This window comes from Styela clava, chromosome 2, assembly GCF_964204865.1.
Source record: "Styela clava chromosome 2, kaStyClav1.hap1.2, whole genome shotgun sequence".
In the NCBI taxonomy this organism is placed as follows: Eukaryota; Metazoa; Chordata; class Ascidiacea; order Stolidobranchia; family Styelidae; genus Styela; species Styela clava.
This window is the reverse complement of record NC_135251.1, coordinates 15,946,908-15,966,951: the sequence shown is the minus strand read 5'-3', so window position 1 is coordinate 15,966,951 and position 20,044 is coordinate 15,946,908. Positions and strand designations below refer to the sequence as shown.

Here is a 20,044-nt window from a genome sequence, read left to right as displayed (position 1 = left end):
ATTTAGCAGCTAATACAATTATAAGTGTGTTTGTGTTAGCGCACTTGACTCCTTGATCGTTGGATAAAAAGTTTAACGCTCTACCGACTGAGCTAACCGGGCTACGGTGTGCAGTCAAACAAAAGACATGACGGATGATAAAAATCAATGAATTGGCAGCTAATACAATTATAAGTGTGTTTGTGCATTGTGCTAGGTCAATCGCCAGCTATACACAATCTAATCTTTTCGGAACAAAGACGCTCCACCGGCTGTGGTAATCGGGCTACGGTCTGCGTTGGAACTAAGGACATAGTCTTTAATGCGTGATCTTTCTCAAAAATTGAACCTTTCCGGAACAAAGAGGCGCCCGATAGCGCACTTGACTCCTTGATCGTTGGATGAAAATTTCAACACTCTACTGATTGAACTAACTGGGCTACGGTCTGCATTAAAACCAAAGACATAACGGATGATAAAAGTCAATGATTTAGCAGCTAATACAATTATAAGTGTGTTTGTGCAATTTGCTATGTCCAACACCAGCTATACACAGTCTAATCTTCCCGGAACAAAGACGCTCCACCGGCTGTAGTAACCGGGCTACGGTGTGCAGTCGAACAAAAGACATGACGGATGATAAAAATCAATGATTTAGCAGCTAACACAATTATAAGTGTGTTTGTGCATTGTGCTATGTCCATCGCCAGCTATACACAATCTAATCTTCTCGGAACAAAGACGCTCCAGCGGCTGTGGTAACCGGGCTACGTCTGCGTTGGAACTAAGGACATATTCTTTACTGCGTGATCTTTTTTACAAATAGATCCTTTCCGCAAAAAAAGGCGCCCGATCAGGGACTTGAACCCTTGACCGTTGGATTAAAAGTCTAACGCTCTACCGACTGAGCTAAACGGGCTACGGTCCGCGTTAAAACAAAAGACATGACGGATGATAAAAATCAATGATTTAGCAGCTAATACAATTATAAGTGTGTTTGTGCATTGTGCTATGTCCAACACCAGCTGTATACAATCTAACGTTAATCTTCTCAGCGTGATCTATTTTTACAAATTGAAACTTTCCGGAACAAAGAGGCGCCCGATAGCGCACTTGACTCCTTGATCGTTGGATAAAAAGTTTAACACTCTACCGATTGAGCTAACCGGGCTACGGTCTGCATTAAAACAAAAGACTTAACGGAAGATAAAAATCAATGATTTAGCAGCTAATACAATTATAAGTGTGTTTGTGAATTGTGCTATGTCCAACTCCAGCTATACGCAATCTAATCTTCCCGGAACAAAGACGCTCCACCGGCTGTGGTAACCGGTCTACGGCTGCGTATTCTTTAATGCGTGTTCATTTTTACAAATTGAACCTTCCCGGAACAAAGAGGCGCCCGATAAGGGACTTGAACCCTTGACCGTTGGATTAAAAGTCCAACGCTCTACCGACTGAGCTAACCGGGCTACGGTCTGCATTAGAACAAAAGATATAACACATGGTAAAAATCAATGTTTTAGCAGCTAATACACATATAAGTGTGTTTCTGCATTGTGATATGTCCAACGCCATCTATACACAATCCAATCTTCCCGGAACAAAGACGCTCTACCGACTGAGCTAACCGGGCTACGGTCCGCGTTAAACGAAACACATACCGGATCGTCGGAATCTGTTTATTAGGCAGCTAATACAATTATAAGTGTGTTTGTGCATTGTGCAATGTCCAACACCAGCTATACACAATCTAACGTGAATCTTCTCAGCGTGATTTATTTTTACAAATTGAACCTTTCCGGAACAAAGAGGCGCCCGATAGCGCACTTGACTACTTGATCGTTGGATAAAAAGTTCAACACTCTACCGATTGAGCTAACCGGGCTACGGTCTGCATTAAAACAAAAGACATAACAAATGATAAAAATGAATGATTTAGCAGCTAATACAAGTATAAATAAGTGTGTTTATGCATTGTGCTATGTCCAACGCCAGCTTATACACAATCTAATCTTCCCGGAACAAAGACGCTCCACCGGCTGTGGTAACCGGGCTACGGTCTGCGTATTATTTAATGCGTGATCTTTTTTACAAATTGAACCTTCCCGGAACAAAGAGGCGCCCGATAAGGGACTTGAACCCTTGACCGTTGGATTAAAAGTCCAACGCTCTACCGACTGAGCTAACCGGGCCACGGTCCGCATTGAAGCAAAAGACATGACGGATGATAAAAATCTATGATTTAGCAGCTAATACAATTATAAGTGTGTTTGTGTTAGCGCACTTGACTCCTTGATCGTTGGATAAAAAGTTTAACGCTCTACCGACTGAGCTAACCGGGCTACGGTGTGCAGTCAAACAAAAGACATGACGGATGATAAAAATCAATGAATTAGCAGCTAATACTATTATAAGTGTGTTTGTGCATTGTGCTATGTCCATCGCCAGCTATACACAATATAATCTTCTCGGAACAAAGACGCTCCCCCGGCTGTGGTAATCGGGCTACGGTCTGCGTTGGAACTAAGGACATAGTCTTTAATGCGTGATCATTTTTAAAAATTGAACCTTTCCGGAACAAAGAGGCGCCCGATAGCGCACTTAACTCCTTGATCGTTGGATGAAAATTTCAACACTCTACCGATTGAACTAACTGGGATACGGTCTGCATTAAAACCAAAGACATAACGGATGATAAAAGTCAATGATTTAGCAGCTAATACAATTATAAGTGTGTTTGTGCAATTTTCTATGTCCAACACCAGCTATACACAATCTAATCTTCCCCGAACAAAGACGCTCCACCGGCTGTGGTAACCGGGCTACGGTGTGCAGTCAAACAAAAGACATGACGGATGATAAAAATCAATGATTTAGCAGCTAACACAATTATAAGTGTGTTTGTGCATTGTGCTATGTCCATCGCCAGCTATACACAATCTAATCTTCTCGGAACAAAGACGCTCCACCGGCTGTGGTAACCGGGCTACGGCTACGGCGTGTTCATTTTTACAAATTGAACCTTCCCGAAACAAAGAGGCGCCCGATAAGGGACTTGAACCTTTGACCGTTGGATTTAAATTATTATTTTTTTTTTTTTTTTTTTTTTTTTTTTTTTTTTTTTTTGCGGATCAGAATTTTCCAAGGCACAGATCAGTGTCTAATGCCACGTCATATCCGTGTCATATCGGTATAACGCTTCATAAGCATGCCACTGCATAAGCAGCAGTCATAAACTTATGGAGGCTTCAGTATCTGCCGCGCCATTGCACAGCACAAACTTCCACCCCGGGGTTCGGTATACACTGTATGTCACAGCATAACTTTCGCCCAGGGCTTCCGTCTGCACCATGCATAGCATAGCTCAACTTCCGCCCCCCCGGCTTCCGTACATACTGCGTGACGCTTAACACGCACACAGCATGACATCCACCGTGAAGCTTCCGATTCATCACGTCCGCTTAATATGTGATGGTATTTCCGACATAAAAAATGAATAAAATTGCAGAGTCCACTTGGGCAGATATGCTTTTGTTTATGGTGGATTGCGTTATGTAGCTGAATATCCATTTAGGATCTCCTTCCAGTTATTTACTATTCCGAGAAAATTAAGGTTAGTAAAAGTGTTCTCCATTGTGTTTAAAAATTGTGTAAAGTGAGATATTGTTTTTGAAATTATGTCATCGTCCATAGGGGACAAATATTTATTTTGGATATCCAGTCTTATTTTGGTGCCAATTAAGTTCTTTTTCCATATTACATAACATTTGGTGACTACTATTCGGTTATGCCCCCTGTAACTATTGTAGAATATTTCCTTTAGAGTTATTTTGATGGAGTTGCTTAGTACGCTGTTAAGAATTTTTAAAAGTTTTACCGCATATTTCCTCGTTGATTTACAGTTTATAATTATATGTCCTGTATTGTCTACAGGCCCTTTGCAAAATTTGCAGCCTAATATTTTTAAGTTTCCGAGAATATCATACCTGAGGGACATTCCCCTCAAGCGATCGCCGAATATGTACCCCTCTCTTATAATGCGATACGAGATTATTCGTTCCGCGTTAGTAAACTTATTTTTATAATCATGGTTAAATAGGTGAGCTTCTTCCCAATTCACATTCAGCAGCTGTTGTTTGTCTTTGGCTGTCCTGTTGTTCTTCAATTTCATGTACAGGTCTTTATGTCTTGCAACCTCCCAGGTGGATTGCGAGAAATTCAATTCTTTATAGATGTCGAGGATGTATGCCCATTGCTCTGGAATAGTATTGCTGTGGGGCATTGAGTTGGTGTATCTATCCTTGTTAATTTGCTTGACTCTGGATCCCAAAGAGTATAATGCCTCTATTTGCCAAAATTGAGTTAGGGGTTCGTTACCCACGATGTATCTCATTTTTTCCACTGCATATGCCTTTATTTTTGCATCAACATCAATCATATTGATCCCACCATCGTTCCACATTCTTTGTAGCGATTTTCTGCTAATGGCCTCTATCTTTTGCGGGTGCCAGAGGAACTTAAACAGCGCACTCTCGATTTTCTTTATATACGTTTTCGGGATTCTCTTTACTCTCGTATGGAAGATTATGACAGACATAATCATGGAGTTGATTGATATCAGATTACCATACCAGGTGAGGTTTCGCAGCTTAACGTAATTTAGGGTTCGTATCATCTTATTTTCGATTACCTGCCACATATTGTTTAAGTCCATATTTCCAAATTGTATTCCAAGTATTATGGTGTTTTGTTTTATGTAGTTCCCATGTGGCGAATTGTTCACTAAATTATGCGATTCTTTTGTAATACAGAGAACTTCGGTCTTATCTTTATTTATTTTTTGTCCTGTTGCTAAATGGAAATTGTCTAGCTCGTGAAAGATTTCTGTAATAGATAATTGATCTCTAACTGCGAACGTGATATCATCAGCAAACTGATCGAGTTTATGCTCGTATCTCCCCAGTTGGATACCATGTATATTGGCATTTAATTGTACCGATCTTGCTAGGGGCTCTATATTGATGGCGTAGAGAAGCATACTTAACGGGCATCCTTGTCTAATTCCTTGCCCTATATCGATTTCCTGCGTGAGTCTACCGTTTACATCTACCTGACTTTTAATTCCGTAATACATGCTTTTAATTGCTTTTGAGATTCTATTTCCAAGTCCAATTTGATGTAAAATTTTAAATAAGAAGTCATGATTCACTCTATCAAAAGCTTTAAGATTGTCTATTATTATTAGTGATCCGGGGATATTTTTCATTTTGCAGTGTCTAATTATAGCGTCTATATTATAATGAACATCTTCCATACATCTTTGCTTGAGTGCGCATTTCTGGGATGGACTTATGATCTTGTTTAGTACTGGTTCTAATCGTTTAACAAGGATTCTTGATAGGATTTTATAGTCTGCATTGAGCGTTGTGATTGGCCTCCAATTTTTTAAATTTGTTTTGTCTCCCTTCTTGTATACTAATTTAACTTTCGCTATGGTAGCAGATTTTGGTATTTGGCCGAAATATAATATGTTATTCATAAGTTGAGTAAATTGCTTTTTAATAGAGTTCCAGAAGGTCAGGTAGAATTCTTTGGATAGACCATCAAATCCTGGGGATTTATCGTTTCCCATAAATTTTATCGCCCTATATACCTCTTCTTGTGAGATATAACTTTCTAGTATGATATTATCCTCATCTGCAATTTTAGAAGAGCCCATTAAGTTTAGATAACGATTTTGGTATTGTTCTTGCATTATATTCTCTTTGCCCCATAGGTTCTTATAGAAACTTTCTACTATTGATATGATCTCCCCGGGATTTGTTTTTACATTTTGGTCATTTGTCACCAGCTCTTCTATTGTTGTTTGCCTAGATCTGCGCCGGATTTTTTCAGAAAAGGTTTTGGTGGGCCTTTCCCCTTCTTCAAGGTTTTTCATTTTTGCCATTAGTATGTCCCTTTTGTTTCGTTCATCTTGAATTATCTCGATCTGCGATTTTAGCCTTTTGATTTCGATCATGTTTTCCTCTTTCCCCTCATTGATTAGTATATCAAATCTTTTTGGATTTAAAGTCCAACGCTCTACCGACTGAGCTAACCGGGCTACGGTCTGCATTAAAACAAAAGATATAACACATGGTAAAAATCAATGTTTTAGCAGCTAATACACATATAAGTGTGTTTCTGCATTGTGATATGTCCAACGCCATCTATACACAATCCAATCTTCCCGGAACAAAGATGCTCTACCGACTGAGCTGACCGGGCTACGGTCCGCGTTACGAAACACATACCGGATCGTCGGAATCTGTTTATTAAGCAGCTAATACAATTATAAGTGTGTTTGTGCATTGTGCAATGTCCAACACCAGCTATACACAATCTAACGTGAATTTTCTCAGCGTGATTTATTTTTACAAATTGAACCTTTCCGGAACAAAGAGGCGCCCGATAGCGCACTTGACTACTTCAGTAATCAGTAATCAGTAGTTTATTTCTAACCATACTTAAAATAGGCACAAACATACAAATTGCAATAAATTAAATTATAAATTGGCCATATTTCAGGGTGAAGATCGTTGGATCGTTGGATAAAAAGTTCAACACTCTACCGATTGAGCTAACCGGGCTACGGTCTGCATTAAAACAAAAGACATAACAAATGATAAAAATGAATGATTTAGCAGCTAATACAAGTATAAATAAGTGTGTTTGTGCATTGTGCTATGTCCAACACCAGATATACACAATCTAACGTTAATCTTCTCAGCGTGACCTATTTTTACAAATTGAACCTTTCCGGAACAAAGAGGCGCCCGATAGCGCACTTGACTCCTTGATCGTTGGATAAAAATTTCAACACTCTACCGATTGAGCTAACCGGGCTACGGTCTGCATTAAATCAAAAGACATAACGGATGATAAAAGTCAACGATTTAGCAGCTAATACAATTATAAGTGTGTTTGTGCATTTTGCTATGTCCAACGCCATCTATACACAATCCAATCTTCCCGGAACAAAGACGCTCTACCGACTGAGGTAACTCTACCGACTGAGCTAACCGGGCTACGGTCCGCGTTAAACGAAACATATACCGGATCGTCGGAATCTGTTTATTAAGCAGCTAATACAATTATAAGTGTGATTGTTCATTGTGCTATGTCCAACACCAGCTATACACAATCTAACGTTAATCTACTCAGCGTGATCTATTTTTACAAATTGAACTATTCCGGAACAAAGAGGCGCCCGATAGCGCACTTGACTCCTTGATCGTTGGATGAAAATTTCAACACTTTACCAATTGAGCAAAATGGGCTACGGTCTGCATTAATTGAAACAAAAGATATAACGGATGATAAAAGTCAATGATTTAGCAGCTAATACAATTATAAGTGTGTTTGTGCATTTTGCTATGTCCAACGCCAGCTATACACAATCTAATCTTCCCGGAACAAAGACGCCCCACCGGCTGTGGTAACCGGGCTACGGTCTGCGTTGGAACTAAGGACATATTCTTTAATGCGTGATCTTTTTTACAAATTGAACCTTTCCGGAACAAAGAGGCGCCCGATAAGGGACTTGAACCCTTGACCGTTGGATTAAAAGTCCAACGCTCTACCGACTGAGCTAACCGGGCTACGGTGTGCAGTCAAACAAAAGACATGACGGATGATAAAAATCAATGAATTAGCAGCTAATACAATTATAGGTGTATTTGTGCATTGTGCTACGTCCATCGCCAGCAATACACAACCTAATCTTCTCGGAACAAAGACGCTCCACCGGCTGTGGTAACCGGGCTACGTTCTGTGTTGGAACTAAGGACATATTCTTTACTGCGGGATCTTTTTTACAAATAGATCCTTCCCGCAAAAAAAGGTGCCCGATAAGGGACTTGAACCCTTGACCGTTGGATTAAAAGTCCAACGATCTTCCGACTGAGCTAACCGGGCTACGGTCCGCGTTAAAACAAAAGACATAACGGATGATAAAAATCAAAAATTTTGCAGCTAATACAATTATAAGTGTGTTTGTGCATTGTGCTATGTCCAACACCAGCTATACACAATCTAACGTTAATCTTCTCAGCGTGATCTATTTTTACAAATTGAACATTTCCGGAACAAAGGGCGCCCGATAGCGCACTTGACTCCTTGATCGTTGTATAAAAAGTTTAACACTCCACCGATTGAGCTAACCGGGCTACGGTCTGCATTAAAACAAAAGACATAACAGACGATAAAAATCTATGATTTAGCAGCTAATACAATTATAAGTGTGTTTGTGTTAGCGCACTTGACTCCTTGATCGTTGGATAAAAAGTTTAACGCTCTACCGACTGAGCTAACCGGGCTACGGTGTGCAGTCAAACAAAAGACATGACGGATGATAAAAATCAATGAATTAGCAGCTAATACTATTATAAGTGTGTTTGTGCATTGTGCTATGTCCATCGCCAGCTATACACAATATATTCTTCTCGAAACAAAGACGCTCCCCCGGCTGTGGTAATCGGGCTACGGTCTGCGTTGGAACTAAGGACATAGTCTTTAATGCGTGATCTTTTTTAAAAATTGAACCTTTCCAGAACAAAGAGGCGCCCGATAGCGCACTTGACTCCTTGATCGTTGGATGAAAATTTCAACACTCTACCGATTGAACTAACTGGGCTACGGTCTGCATTAAAACCAAAGACATAACGGATTATAAAAATCAATGATTTAGCAGCTAACACAATTATAAGTGTGTTTTGCATTGTGCTATGTCTATCGCCAGCTATACACAATCTAATCTTCTCGGAACAAAGACGCTCCAGCGGCTGTGGTAACCGGGCTACGTCTGCGTTGGAACTAAGGACATATTCTTTACTGCGTGATCTTTTTTACAAATAGATCCTTTCCGCAAAAAAAGGCGCCCGATCAGGGACTTGAACCCTTGATCGTTGGATTAAAAGTCCAACGCTCTACCGACTGAGCTAACCGGGCTACGGTCCGCGTTAAAACAAAAGACATAACGGATGATAAAAATGAAAAATGTTGCAGCTAATAAAATTATAAGTGTGTTTGTGCATTGTGCTATGTCCAACACCAGCTGTATACAATCTAACGTTAATCTTCTCAGCGTGATCTATTTTTACAAATTGAAACTTTCCGGAACAAAGAGGCGCCCGATAGCGCACTTGACTCCTTGATCGTTGGATAAAAAGTTTAACACTCTACCATTTGAGCTAACCGGGCCACGGTCTGCATTAAAACAAAAGACATAACGGACGATAAAAATCAATGATTTAGCAGCTAATACAATTATAAGTGTGTTTGTGCATTTTGCTATGTCCAACGCAAGCTATACACAATCTAATCTTCCCGGAACAAAGACGCTCCACCGGCTGTGGTAACCGGGCTACGGTCTGCGTTGGAACTAAGGACATATTCTTTAATGCGTGATCTTTTTTACAAATTGAACCTTCCCGGAACAAAGAGGCGCCCGATAAGGGACTTGAACCCTTGACCGTTGGATTAAAAGTCCAACGCTCTACCGACTGAGCTAACCGGGCTACGGTGTGCAGTCAAACAATAGACATGACGGATGATAAAAATCAATGAATTAGCAGCTAATACAATTATAAGTGTGTTTGTGCATTGTGCTACGTCCATCGCCAGCTATACACAATCTAATCTTCTCTGAACAAAGACGCTCCACCGGCTGTGGTAACCGGGCTACGGTCTGCGTTGGAACTATGGACATATTCTTTAATGCGTGATCTTTTTTACAAATTGAACCTTCCCGGAACAAAGAGGCGCCCGATAAGGGACTTGAACCCTTGACCGTTGGATTAAAAGTCCAACGCTCTACCGACTGAGCTAACCGGGCTACGGTGTGCAGTCAAACAAAAGACATGACGGATGATAAAAATCAATGAATTAGCAGCTAATACAATTATAAGTGTATTTGTGCATTGTGCTACGTCCATCGCCAGCTATACACAATCTAATCTTCTCGGAACAAAGACGCTCCACCGGCTGTGGTAACCGGACTACGTCCTGTGTTGGAACTAAGGACATATTCTTTACTGCGGGATCTTTTTTACAAATAGATCCTTCCCGCAAAAAAAGGCGCCCGATAAGGGACTTGAACCCTTGACCGTTGGATTAAAAGTCCAACGCTCTACCGACTGAGCTAACCGGGCTACGGTCCGCGTTAAAACAAAAGACATAACGGATGATAAAAAAAAGAAAAAATTTTGCAGCTAACACAATTATAAGTGTGTTTGTGCATTGTGCTATGTCCAACACCAGCTATATACAATCTAACGTTAATCTTCTCTGCGTGATCTATTTTCACAAATTGAAACTTTCCGGAACAAAGAGGCGCCCGATAGCGCACTTGACTCCTTGATCGTTGGATAAAAATTTCAACATTCTACCGATTGAGCTAACCGGGCTACGGTCTGCATTAAATCAAAAGACATAACGGATGATAAAAGTCAACGATTTAGCAGCTAATACAATTATAAGTGTGTTTGTGCATTTTGCTATGTCCAACGCCAGCTATACACAATCTAATCTTCCCGGAACAAAGACGCTCCACCGGCTGTGGTAACCGGGCTACGGTCTGCTTTGGAACTAAGGACATATTCTTTAATGCGTGATCTTTTTTAAAAATTAAACCATTCCGGAACAAAGAGGCGCCCGATAGCGCACTTGACTCCTTGATCGTCGGATGAAAATTTCAACACTCTACCGATTGAGCTAAACGGGCTACGGTCTGCATTAATTGAAACAAAAGATATAACGGATGATAAAAGTCAATGATTTAGCAGCTAAAACAATTATAAGTGTGTTTGTGCATTTTGCTATGTCCAACGCCAGCTATACACAATCTAATCTTCCCGGAACAAAGACGCTCCACCGGCTGTGGAACCGGGCTACGGTCTGCGTTGGAACAAAGGACATATTCTTTAATGCGTGATCTTTTTTACAAATTGAACCTTCCCGGAACAAAGGGACTTGAACCCTTAACCGTTGGATTAAAATTCCAACGCTCTACCGACTGAGCTAACCGGGCTACGGTGTGCAGTCAAACAAAAGACATGACGGATGATAAAAATCAATGAATTAGCAGCTAATACAATTATAAGTGGGTTTGTGCATTGTGCTATGTCAATCGCCAGCTATACACAATCTAATCTTCTCGGAACAAAGACGCTCCACCGGCTGTGGTAACCGGGCTACGGTCTGCGTTGGAAATAAGGACATATTCTTTACTGTGTGATCTTTTTTAAAAATTGATCCTTCCCGCAAAAAAAGGCGCCCGATAAGGGACTTGAACCCTTAACCGTTGGATTAAAAGTCCAACGCTCTACCGACTGAGCTAACCGGGGTACGGTCTGCATTAAAACAAAAGATATAACAGATAGTAAAAATAAATGTTTTAGCAGCTAATACACATATAAGTGTGTTTCTGCATTGTGATATGTCCAACGCCAGCTATACACAATCTAATCTTCCCGGAACAAAGACGCTCCCCCGGCTGTGGTAATCGGGCTACAGTCTGCGTTGGAACTAAGGACATATTCTTTAATGCGTGATCTTTTTTAAAAATTAAACCATTCCGGAACAAAGAGGCGCCCGATAGCGCACTTGACTCCTTGATCGATGGATGAAAATTTTAACACTCTACCGATTGAGCTAAATGGGCTACGGTCTGCATTAATTGGAACAAAAGATATAACGGACGATAAAAGTCAATGATTTAGCAGCTAATACAATTATAAGTGTGTTTGTGCATTTTGCTATGTCCAACGCCAGCTATACACAATCTAATCTTCCCGGAACAAAGACGCTCCACCGGCTGTGGTAACCGGGCTACGGTCTGCGTTGGAACTAAGGACATATTCTTTAATGGGTGATCTTTTTTACAAATTGAACCTTCCCGGAACAAAGAGGCGCCCGATAAGGGACTTGAACCCTTGACCGTTGGATTAAAAGTCCAACGCTCTACCGACTGAGCTAACCGGGCTACGGTGTGCAGTCAAACAATAGATATGACGGATGATAAAAATCAATGAATTAGCAGCTAATACAATTATAAGTGTGTTTGTGCATTGTGCTACGTCCATCGCCAGCTATACACAATCTAATCTTTTCGGAACAAAGACGCTCCACATTCTGTGGTAACCGGGCTACGGTCTGCGTTGGAACTATGGACATATTCTGTAATGCGTGATCTTTTTTACAAATTGAACCTTCCCGGAAGGAAGAGGCGCCCGATAAGGGACTTGAACCCTTGACCGTTGGATTAAAAGTCCAACGCTCTACCGACTGAGCTAACCGGGCTACGGTGTGCAGTCAAACAAAAGACATGACGGATGATAAAAATCAATGAATTAGCAGCTAATACAATTATAAGTGTATTTGTGCATTGTGCTACGTCCATCGCCAGCTATACACAATCTAATCTTCTCGGAACAAAGACGCTCCACCGGCTGTGGTGACCGGACTACGTTCTGTGTTGGAACTAAGGACATATTCTTTACTGCGTGATCTTTTTTACAAATAGATCCTTTCCGCAAAAAAAGGCGCCCGATCAGGGACTTGAACCCTTGACCGTTGGATTAAAATTCTAACGCTCTACCGACTGAGCTAAACGGGCTACGGTCCGCGTTAAAACAAAAGACATAACGGATGATAAAAATGAAAAATTTTGCAGCTAATACAATTATAAGTGTGTTTGTGCATTGTGCTATTAAAAGTCCAACGCTCTACCGACTGAGCTAACCGGGCTACGGTCTGCATTAGAACAAAAGATATAACACATGGTAAAAATCAATGTTTTAGCAGCTAATACACATATAAGTGTGTTTCTGCATTGTGATATGTCCAACGCCATCTATACACAATCCAATCTTCCCGGAACAAAGACGCTCTACCGATTGAGCTAACCGGGCTACGGTCCGCGTTAAACGAAACACATACCGGATCGTCGGAATCTGTTTATTAGGCAGCTAATACAATTATAAGTGTGTTTGTGCATTGTGCAATGTCCAACACCAGCTATACACAATCTAACGTGAATCTTCTCAGCGTGATTTATTTTTACAAATTGAACCTTTCCGGAACAAAGAGGCGCCCGATAGCGCACTTGACTACTTGATCGTTGGATAAAAAGTTCAACACTCTACCGATTGAGCTAACCGGGCTACGGTCTGCATTAAAACAAAAGACATAACAAATGATAAAAATGAATGATTTAGCAGCTAATACAAGTATAAATAAGTGTGTTTATGCATTGTGCTATGTCCAACGCCAGCTTATACACAATCTAATCTTCCCGGAACAAAGACGCTCCACCGGCTGTGGTAACCGGGCTACGGTCTGCGTATTATTTAATGCGTGATCTTTTTTACAAATTGAACCTTCCCGGAACAAAGAGGCGCCCGATAAGGGACTTGAACCCTTGACCGTTGGATTAAAAGTCCAACGCTCTACCGACTGAGCTAACCGGGCCACGGTCCGCATTGAAGCAAAAGACATGACGGATGATAAAAATCTATGATTTAGCAGCTAATACAATTATAAGTGTGTTTGTGTTAGCGCACTTGACTCCTTGATCGTTGGATAAAAAGTTTAACGCTCTACCGACTGAGCTAACCGGGCTACGGTGTGCAGTCAAACAAAAGACATGACGGATGATAAAAATCAATGAATTAGCAGCTAATATTATTATAAGTGTGTTTGTGCATTGTGCTATGTCCATCGCCAGCTATACACAATATAATCTTCTCGGAACAAAGACGCTCCCCCGGCTGTGGTAATCGGGCTACGGTCTGCGTTGGAACTAAGGACATAGTCTTTAATGCGTGATCATTTTTAAAAATTGAACCTTTCCGGAACAAAGAGGCGCCCGATAGCGCACTTAACTCCTTGATCGTTGGATGAAAATTTCAATACTCTACCGATTGAACTAACTGGGATACGGTCTGCATTAAAACCAAAGACATAACGGATGATAAAAGTCAATGATTTAGCAGCTAATACAATTATAAGTGTGTTTGTGCAATTTGCTATGTCCAACACCAGCTATACACAATCTAATCTTCCCCGAACAAAGACGCTCCACCGGCTGTGGTAACCGGGCTACGGTCTGCGTATTATTTAATGCGTGATCTTTTTTACAAATTGAACCTTCCCGGAACAAAGAGGCGCCCGATAAGGGACTTGAACCCTTGACCGTTGGATTAAAAGTCCAACGCTCTACCGACTGAGCTAACCGGGCTACGGTGTGCAGTCAAACAATAGACATGACGGATGATAAAAATCAATGAATTAGCAGCTAATACAATTATAAGTGTGTTTGTGCATTGTGCTACGTCCATCGCCAGCTATACACAATCTAATCTTCTCTGAACAAAGACGCTCCACCGGCTGTGGTAACCGGGCTACGGTCTGCGTTGGAACTATGGACATATTCTTTAATGCGTGATCTTTTTTACAAATTGAACCTTCCCGGAACAAAGAGGCGCCCGATAAGGGACTTGAACCCTTGACCGTTGGATTAAAAGTCCAACGCTCTACCGACTGAGCTAACCGGGCTACGGTGTGCAGTCAAACAAAAGACATGACGGATGATAAAAATCAATGAATTAGCAGCTAATACAATTATAAGTGTATTTGTGCATTGTGCTACGTCCATCGCCAGCTATACACAATCTAATCTTCTCGGAACAAAGACGCTCCACCGGCTGTGGTAACCGGACTACGTCCTGTGTTGGAACTAAGGACATATTCTTTACTGCGGGATCTTTTTTACAAATAGATCCTTCCCGCAAAAAAAGGCGCCCGATAAGGGACTTGAACCCTTGACCGTTGGATCAAAAGTCCAACGCTCTACCGACTGAGCTAACCGGGATACGGTCCGCGTTAAAACAAAAGACATAACGGATGATAAAAATCAAAAATTTTGCAGCTAATACAATTATGAGTGTGTTTGTGCATTGTGCTATGTCCAACACCAGCTATACACAATCTAACGTTAATCTTCTCAGCGTGATCTATTTTTACAAATTGAACATTTCCGGAACAAAGAGGCGCCCGATAGCGCACTTGACTCCTTGATCGTTGTATAAAAAGTTTAACACTCCACCGATTGAGCTAACCGGGCTACGGTCTGCATTAAAACAAAAGACATAACAGACGATAAAAATCTATGATTTAGCAGCTAATACAATTATAAGTGTGTTTGTGTTAGCGCACTTGACTCCTTGATCGTTGGATAAAAAGTTTAACGCTCTACCGACTGAGCTAACCGGGCTACGGTGTGCAGTCAAACAAAAGACATGACGGATGATAAAAATCAATGAATTGGCAGCTAATACAATTATAAGTGTGTTTGTGCATTGTGCTAGGTCAATCGCCAGCTATACACAATCTAATCTTTTCGGAACAAAGACGCTCCACCGGCTGTGGTAATCGGGCTACGGTCTGCGTTGGAACTAAGGACATAGTCTTTAATGCGTGATCTTTCTCAAAAATTGAACCTTTCCGGAACAAAGAGGCGCCCGATAGCGCACTTGACTCCTTGATCGTTGGATGAAAATTTCAACACTCTACTGATTGAACTAACTGGGCTACGGTCTGCATTAAAACCAAAGACATAACGGATGATAAAAGTCAATGATTTAGCAGCTAATACAATTATAAGTGTGTTTGTGCAATTTGCTATGTCCAACACCAGCTATACACAGTCTAATCTTCCCGGAACAAAGACGCTCCACCGGCTGTAGTAACCGGGCTACGGTGTGCAGTCGAACAAAAGACATGACGGATGATAAAAATCAATGATTTAGCAGCTAACACAATTATAAGTGTGTTTGTGCATTGTGCTATGTCCATCGCCAGCTATACACAATCTAATCTTCTCGGAACAAAGACGCTCCAGCGGCTGTGGTAACCGGGCTACGTCTGCGTTGGAACTAAGGACATATTCTTTACTGCGTGATCTTTTTTACAAATAGATCCTTTCCGCAAAAAAAGGCGCCCGATCAGGGACTTGAACCCTTGACCGTTGGATTAAAAGTCTAACGCTCTACCGACTGAGCTAAACGGGCTACGGTCCGCGTTAAAACAAAAGACATGACGGATGATAAAAATCAATGATTTAGCAGCTAATACAATTATAAGTGTGTTTGTGCATTGTGCTATGTCCAACACCAGCTGTATACAATCTAACGTTAATCTTCTCAGCGTGATCTATTTTTACAAATTGAAACTTTCCGGAACAAAGAGGCGCCCGATAGCGCACTTGACTCCTTGATCGTTGGATAAAAAGTTTAACACTCTACCGATTGAGCTAACCGGGCTACGGTCTGCATTAAAACAAAAGACTTAACGGAAGATAAAAATCAATGATTTAGCAGCTAATACAATTATAAGTGTGTTTGTGAATTGTGCTATGTCCAACTCCAGCTATACGCAATCTAATCTTCCCGGAACAAAGACGCTCCACCGGCTGTGGTAACCGGTCTACGGCTGCGTATTCTTTAATGCGTGTTCATTTTTACAAATTGAACCTTCCCGGAACAAAGAGGCGCCCGATAAGGGACTTGAACCCTTGACCGTTGGATTAAAAGTCCAACGCTCTACCGACTGAGCTAACCGGGCTACGGTCTGCATTAGAACAAAAGATATAACACATGGTAAAAATCAATGTTTTAGCAGCTAATACACATATAAGTGTGTTTCTGCATTGTGATATGTCCAACGCCATCTATACACAATCCAATCTTCCCGGAACAAAGACGCTCTACCGACTGAGCTAACCGGGCTACGGTCCGCGTTAAACGAAACACATACCGGATCGTCGGAATCTGTTTATTAGGCAGCTAATACAATTATAAGTGTGTTTGTGCATTGTGCAATGTCCAACACCAGCTATACACAATCTAACGTGAATCTTCTCAGCGTGATTTATTTTTACAAATTGAACCTTTCCGGAACAAAGAGGCGCCCGATAGCGCACTTGACTACTTGATCGTTGGATAAAAAGTTCAACACTCTACCGATTGAGCTAACCGGGCTACGGTCTGCATTAAAACAAAAGACATAACAAATGATAAAAATGAATGATTTAGCAGCTAATACAAGTATAAATAAGTGTGTTTATGCATTGTGCTATGTCCAACGCCAGCTTATACACAATCTAATCTTCCCGGAACAAAGACGCTCCACCGGCTGTGGTAACCGGGCTACGGTCTGCGTATTATTTAATGCGTGATCTTTTTTACAAATTGAACCTTCCCGGAACAAAGAGGCGCCCGATAAGGGACTTGAACCCTTGACCGTTGGATTAAAAGTCCAACGCTCTACCGACTGAGCTAACCGGGCCACGGTCCGCATTGAAGCAAAAGACATGACGGATGATAAAAATCTATGATTTAGCAGCTAATACAATTATAAGTGTGTTTGTGTTAGCGCACTTGACTCCTTGATCGTTGGATAAAAAGTTTAACGCTCTACCGACTGAGCTAACCGGGCTACGGTGTGCAGTCAAACAAAAGACATGACGGATGATAAAAATCAATGAATTAGCAGCTAATACTATTATAAGTGTGTTTGTGCATTGTGCTATGTCCATCGCCAGCTATACACAATATAATCTTCTCGGAACAAAGACGCTCCCCCGGCTGTGGTAATCGGGCTACGGTCTGCGTTGGAACTAAGGACATAGTCTTTAATGCGTGATCATTTTTAAAAATTGAACCTTTCCGGAACAAAGAGGCGCCCGATAGCGCACTTAACTCCTTGATCGTTGGATGAAAATTTCAACACTCTACCGATTGAACTAACTGGGATACGGTCTGCATTAAAACCAAAGACATAACGGATGATAAAAGTCAATGATTTAGCAGCTAATACAATTATAAGTGTGTTTGTGCAATTTTCTATGTCCAACACCAGCTATACACAATCTAATCTTCCCCGAACAAAGACGCTCCACCGGCTGTGGTAACCGGGCTACGGTGTGCAGTCAAACAAAAGACATGACGGATGATAAAAATCAATGATTTAGCAGCTAACACAATTATAAGTGTGTTTGTGCATTGTGCTATGTCCATCGCCAGCTATACACAATCTAATCTTCTCGGAACAAAGACGCTCCACCGGCTGTGGTAACCGGGATACGGCTACGGCGTGTTCATTTTTACAAATTGAACCTTCCCGAAACAAAGAGGCGCCCGATAAGGGACTTGAACCTTTGACCGTTGGATTTAAATTATTATTTTTTTTTTTTTTTTTTTTTTTTTTTTTTTTTTTTTTGCGGATCAGAATTTTCCAAGGCACAGATCAGTGTCTAATGCCACGTCATATCCGTGTCATATCGGTATAACGCTTCATAAGCATGCCACTGCATAAGCAGCAGTCATAAACTTATGGAGGCTTCAGTATCTGCCGCGCCATTGCACAGCACAAACTTCCACCCCGGGGTTCGGTATACACTGTATGTCACAGCATAACTTTCGCCCAGGGCTTCCGTCTGCACCATGCATAGCATAGCTCAACTTCCGCCCCCCCGGCTTCCGTACATACTGCGTGACGCTTAACACGCACACAGCATGACATCCACCGTGAAGCTTCCGATTCATCACGTCCGCTTAATATGTGATGGTATTTCCGACATAAAAAATGAATAAAATTGCAGAGTCCACTTGGGCAGATATGCTTTTGTTTATGGTGGATTGCGTTATGTAGCTGAATATCCATTTAGGATCTCCTTCCAGTTATTTACTATTCCGAGAAAATTAAGGTTAGTAAAAGTGTTCTCCATTGTGTTTAAAAATTGTGTAAAGTGAGATATTGTTTTTGAAATTATGTCATCGTCCATAGGGGACAAATATTTATTTTGGATATCCAGTCTTATTTTGGTGCCAATTAAGTTCTTTTTCCATATTACATAACATTTGGTGACTACTATTCGGTTATGCCCCCTGTAACTATTGTAGAATATTTCCTTTAGAGTTATTTTGATGGAGTTGCTTAGTACGCTGTTAAGAATTTTTAAAAGTTTTACCGCATATTTCCTCGTTGATTTACAGTTTATAATTATATGTCCTGTATTGTCTACAGGCCCTTTGCAAAATTTGCAGCCTAATATTTTTAAGTTTCCGAGAATATCATACCTGAGGGACATTCCCCTCAAGCGATCGCCGAATATGTACCCCTCTCTTATAATGCGATACGAGATTATTCGTTCCGCGTTAGTAAACTTATTTTTATAATCATGGTTAAATAGGTGAGCTTCTTCCCAATTCACATTCAGCAGCTGTTGTTTGTCTTTGGCTGTCCTGTTGTTCTTCAATTTCATGTACAGGTCTTTATGTCTTGCAACCTCCCAGGTGGATTGCGAGAAATTCAATTCTTTATAGATGTCGAGGATGTATGCCCATTGCTCTGGAATAGTATTGCTGTGGGGCATTGAGTTGGTGTATCTATCCTTGTTAATTTGCTTGACTCTGGATCCCAAAGAGTATAATGCCTCTATTTGCCAAAATTGAGTTAGGGGTTCGTTACCCACGATGTATCTCATTTTTTCCACTGCATATGCCTTTATTTTTGCATCAACATCAATCATATTGATCCCACCATCGTTCCACATTCTTTGTAGCGATTTTCTGCTAATGGCCTCTATCTTTTGCGGGTGCCAGAGGAACTTAAACAGCGCACTCTCGATTTTCTTTATATACGTTTTCGGGATTCTCTTTACTCTCGTATGGAAGATTATGACAGACATAATCATGGAGTTGATTGATATCAGATTACCATACCAGGTGAGGTTTCGCAGCTTAACGTAATTTAGGGTTCGTATCATCTTATTTTCGATTACCTGCCACATATTGTTTAAGTCCATATTTCCAAATTGTATTCCAAGTATTATGGTGTTTTGTTTTATGTAGTTCCCATGTGGCGAATTGTTCACTAAATTATGCGATTCTTTTGTAATACAGAGAACTTCGGTCTTATCTTTATTTATTTTTTGTCCTGTTGCTAAATGGAAATTGTCTAG

At 40.9% G+C, this 20,044-nt stretch overlaps 17 non-coding genes across 17 annotated transcripts; all 17 read right to left on the bottom strand.

Moving 5' to 3' along the window:
* Nucleotides 1–1,378: 1,378 nt before the first annotated feature.
* Nucleotides 1,379–1,451, bottom strand: Trnak-uuu (transfer RNA lysine (anticodon UUU)). Its single transcript has one exon. It is a non-coding gene; the product is annotated as a tRNA-Lys (tRNA).
* A 650-nt stretch (nucleotides 1,452–2,101) lies between these two features.
* Trnak-uuu (transfer RNA lysine (anticodon UUU)) lies at nucleotides 2,102–2,174 on the bottom strand. Its single transcript has one exon. It is a non-coding gene; the product is annotated as a tRNA-Lys (tRNA).
* A 5,375-nt stretch (nucleotides 2,175–7,549) lies between these two features.
* On the bottom strand, nucleotides 7,550–7,622 carry Trnak-uuu (transfer RNA lysine (anticodon UUU)). Its single transcript has one exon. It is a non-coding gene; the product is annotated as a tRNA-Lys (tRNA).
* A 243-nt stretch (nucleotides 7,623–7,865) lies between these two features.
* On the bottom strand, nucleotides 7,866–7,938 carry Trnak-uuu (transfer RNA lysine (anticodon UUU)). Its single transcript has one exon. It is a non-coding gene; the product is annotated as a tRNA-Lys (tRNA).
* A 959-nt stretch (nucleotides 7,939–8,897) lies between these two features.
* Trnak-uuu (transfer RNA lysine (anticodon UUU)) lies at nucleotides 8,898–8,970 on the bottom strand. The gene has a single exon. It is a non-coding gene; the product is annotated as a tRNA-Lys (tRNA).
* A 496-nt stretch (nucleotides 8,971–9,466) lies between these two features.
* Nucleotides 9,467–9,539, bottom strand: Trnak-uuu (transfer RNA lysine (anticodon UUU)). The gene has a single exon. It is a non-coding gene; the product is annotated as a tRNA-Lys (tRNA).
* Nucleotides 9,540–9,783: 244 nt separating this feature from the next.
* On the bottom strand, nucleotides 9,784–9,856 carry Trnak-uuu (transfer RNA lysine (anticodon UUU)). Its single transcript has one exon. It is a non-coding gene; the product is annotated as a tRNA-Lys (tRNA).
* Nucleotides 9,857–10,099: 243 nt separating this feature from the next.
* Trnak-uuu (transfer RNA lysine (anticodon UUU)) lies at nucleotides 10,100–10,172 on the bottom strand. The gene has a single exon. It is a non-coding gene; the product is annotated as a tRNA-Lys (tRNA).
* Nucleotides 10,173–11,293: 1,121 nt separating this feature from the next.
* Trnak-uuu (transfer RNA lysine (anticodon UUU)) lies at nucleotides 11,294–11,366 on the bottom strand. Its single transcript has one exon. It is a non-coding gene; the product is annotated as a tRNA-Lys (tRNA).
* A 565-nt stretch (nucleotides 11,367–11,931) lies between these two features.
* Nucleotides 11,932–12,004, bottom strand: Trnak-uuu (transfer RNA lysine (anticodon UUU)). The gene has a single exon. It is a non-coding gene; the product is annotated as a tRNA-Lys (tRNA).
* A 244-nt stretch (nucleotides 12,005–12,248) lies between these two features.
* Trnak-uuu (transfer RNA lysine (anticodon UUU)) lies at nucleotides 12,249–12,321 on the bottom strand. The gene has a single exon. It is a non-coding gene; the product is annotated as a tRNA-Lys (tRNA).
* Nucleotides 12,322–13,418: 1,097 nt separating this feature from the next.
* On the bottom strand, nucleotides 13,419–13,491 carry Trnak-uuu (transfer RNA lysine (anticodon UUU)). Its single transcript has one exon. It is a non-coding gene; the product is annotated as a tRNA-Lys (tRNA).
* Nucleotides 13,492–14,187: 696 nt separating this feature from the next.
* Nucleotides 14,188–14,260, bottom strand: Trnak-uuu (transfer RNA lysine (anticodon UUU)). Its single transcript has one exon. It is a non-coding gene; the product is annotated as a tRNA-Lys (tRNA).
* A 244-nt stretch (nucleotides 14,261–14,504) lies between these two features.
* Trnak-uuu (transfer RNA lysine (anticodon UUU)) lies at nucleotides 14,505–14,577 on the bottom strand. The gene has a single exon. It is a non-coding gene; the product is annotated as a tRNA-Lys (tRNA).
* Nucleotides 14,578–14,820: 243 nt separating this feature from the next.
* Trnak-uuu (transfer RNA lysine (anticodon UUU)) lies at nucleotides 14,821–14,893 on the bottom strand. Its single transcript has one exon. It is a non-coding gene; the product is annotated as a tRNA-Lys (tRNA).
* Nucleotides 14,894–16,571: 1,678 nt separating this feature from the next.
* Nucleotides 16,572–16,644, bottom strand: Trnak-uuu (transfer RNA lysine (anticodon UUU)). Its single transcript has one exon. It is a non-coding gene; the product is annotated as a tRNA-Lys (tRNA).
* Nucleotides 16,645–17,294: 650 nt separating this feature from the next.
* Trnak-uuu (transfer RNA lysine (anticodon UUU)) lies at nucleotides 17,295–17,367 on the bottom strand. The gene has a single exon. It is a non-coding gene; the product is annotated as a tRNA-Lys (tRNA).
* Between the last annotated feature and the right edge of the window lie 2,677 nt (nucleotides 17,368–20,044).